Source organism: Anabrus simplex, chromosome 3, assembly GCF_040414725.1.
Source record: "Anabrus simplex isolate iqAnaSimp1 chromosome 3, ASM4041472v1, whole genome shotgun sequence".
Classification (NCBI taxonomy): domain Eukaryota; kingdom Metazoa; phylum Arthropoda; class Insecta; order Orthoptera; family Tettigoniidae; genus Anabrus; species Anabrus simplex.
Window position 1 is genome coordinate 492,648,077 of NC_090267.1, and position 3,034 is coordinate 492,651,110.

General features: G+C 45.5%; 1 non-coding gene across 1 annotated transcript; it reads left to right on the top strand.

Moving 5' to 3' along the window:
* Window positions 1-2,122: 2,122 nt before the first annotated feature.
* TRNAS-AGA (transfer RNA serine (anticodon AGA)) lies at window positions 2,123-2,204 on the top strand. The gene has a single exon. It is a non-coding gene; the product is annotated as a tRNA-Ser (tRNA).
* Window positions 2,205-3,034: the final 830 nt, after the last annotated feature.

Sequence of the window (3,034 nt, forward strand, 5' to 3'; positions counted from 1 at the left end):
TAAGGAAGACCAAAAACTCATAGTACCGAATTCCTCAATCTGTCCCACCCTGATGTACCCTTTCCTGACATGCAGTTTCAAGAAAATCGCACAGAAATTCTTATCCGATAGCGATAAAATGATTAAAAGTGCAACAAAGGAGATATTGCAGTTACCGACGGATACTCCAGATGGCATGCTGTATACCGAAAAGAAATACAAAGGACTCGCTCTTTTTAAAACCTCGTGGGAAGTTTACCTTCAATGTATTAACGCCTGTAACATCTTGCTTAAGACTAAACACCCACTCGACGTCGCTTCAAGGGATTCTCATGCGGAGAGTCGGGAATGCGTAGAATGCCTAAAACTAACAAACGCTGATATCCAGAAAATAAGCGCCAAGAACGGCTTGTACGACACTAAGAACATCCGTCAAGAGCTACGAGAACGTGAATTCACCTCCTGGTGTTCACTGCCGCAAAAAGGACTCAGTACAACTGTACAAAGAGTACACACCAGCAAACTCTTGGGTGCGAGATCATACCGGACTGTCTTGTAACGAGTGGAGAGAGGCTATAAAGATGACTGCTAATATTTCTGCGGTGCGCTCGGTGCCAGGCAGATCCCTGGACAACAACCTCTGTCGGCATTGCCACGGAGAGAAAGAAACTCTTGGTTATGTCCTGGGATTCTGCACACGCGGGGAGCTCCTAAGAAACACGCGGCCGAAGAACTAAGGAAGAAGGGATTCGATGTACATGAGGAGATACACGGACTGGCCATAAACAGTAGTTTGCAGAGAATTGACATCATAGCCTTTAAAGACAGCAGCTCTCAAGGATTCATATTAGATCCAACTGTCAGATTCGAGCACCATAGCGGTCAGCCAGAGGAGGTTAATCTTGAAAAGATTAACAAATACAAATCCACTATCCCTTACTACAAATCTAAATACCACCTTCAGGAAATATAAATAATGGTCGAGTTCGCAGTACCGTACCTCGTCATTTCGTCGCCACATGGAAGCGCTTCCAACTTCCAATGAAACTCATCCCTGAAATTGCGACCCTCGTCCACAGAGGCTCCATCAAAATCCTGAGACGCCACCTCTACAGCTACGGCTCTGGAATGCCACACTAATTATACTCTTCCTTTATAATTTAGAGTTTTCTTCAATGAATAGATCTGTACAGAAATTTGGTTTGTTTTATCTTGTCCTTAGTGGCAGCCTGTAAATACAGGACGTTGTTCCTAAATAAATGGAAATATTATTATTGTGAAGAATATAAGTCGAAATATCAATGGGAAGAACCTTTGCAACCTTCACCATATCTACACAGCAGTGATGTGAATTTTTCTCCTTAGGTTGTAAAAAATAGGTATGTATGAGAAAATATGCAGAAGTAGATTTCCCCCCCCCCCCCTCCCCCACAAGATGTTTGCAACTGGTGATATAGTATTCCTGTATACTTTTCAGAAGAAAAAAGGGCTTCTTTTTCTGGCAAGTCTTTCACAAAGTAGTAACAAATACTACTTAGCATTAAAGAAGGTTAGGGGCTGCCTGTCCGAGGCGGTAAAGGCAGAATTTCGGCAGAATGTTGTGCCATAGTACACGAACTTGTGTCCTTCACGAATGGCACAGACTTTCGTACCTTTCCATATTGTCTTCTGGATACAAAGAATGTTACCCGTCATAGCTTGAGTGGTTCGGCCTGGGGCAGGTAGCCCTCGTACGCTTCTCACATCGGTCGGACGGCATTAGATTTCTGAAGGCTACAAAAAAAAAAAAAAAAAAGTCGCCGGTGCTCTATTTCATACAACGTTGGCAAGTTACGGATATCTGGTGGCACAATTGTTTACTTTCTTTCTTTCTTTCTTTATCTGTTTACCCTCCAGGGTTGGTTGTTCTCTCGGACTTAGCGAGGGATCCCACCTCTACCACCTCAAGGGCAGTGTCCTGGAGCGTGAGACATTGGGTCGGGGGATAGAACTGTTCCGGAAATGTAGAACGGTGTGGGTAAATTTAATTCACGGTGTTGGTATCCCTGTAGACACCACACAGCCCGTAGAGCTCATCATGACGCAGCCTGGCCTCGTCTGTTATCTATTTGTGTAACACAAACATCTGAGCTGAACACTGTATGCAGTCGTGGCCGAGTGGTTAAGGCGTCTGACTAGAAATCAGATTCCCTCTGGGAGCGTAGGTTCGAGTCCTACCGACTGCGAGGATTTTCCCTTTTTCAACTATTCCATGCCATCAGAGGCGGCGATTAGGAGGAGCGGTTGGCAGGGGGGGCACTCGCTCACCTACAGGTACTTTGTGCAGAAAAATAAATGTTTACCGGTATTACATTCTAGCCATCTTAATCTATCAATTATCAAAACAAAACAAAAAAGCAATTTGTTCAAACCCTGTTGTCTTACCAGGTATTTCTTCTTATTATTATTCTTCTTCACCTGTTTACCTTCGAGGTTCAGCGAGGGATCCCACCTCTACCGCCTAAAGGGCAGTGTCCTAGAGCGTGAGACATTGGGTTGGGGGATACAATTGCGGAGGATGACCGGTACCTCACCCAGGCGGCCTCAACTCCTTTGCTGAACAGGGGACTTGGTGGGGATGGGAAGATCGGAAGGGATAGACAAGGAATAGGGAAGGAAGCAGCCCTGGCCTTAAGTTAGGTACCATACCGGCATTTGCCTGGAGGAGAAGTGGGAAACCACTTCGAGGATGGCTGAGGTGGAACTCGAACCCACCTCTACTCAGTTGACCTCCCGAGTCTCAGTGGACCCCGTTCCAGCCCTCGTACCACTTTTCAAATGTTCGTGGCAGAATCGGGAATCGAACTCAGGCCTCCGGGGGTGGCAGCTAATCACACTAACCACTACACCACAGAGGCGGACCAATTGGTTACTACCAGAGACAATTAAATAAACCTTAACCATAGGCCACCCGATATATTTTCGTTTCACCACTGTGATCTGGAGGAGTAGAACGGTATGTTGGAATTGACAAGCAGTCAGCCAGTCGTTTTTATTTGACTTGAAATTTGCCTCT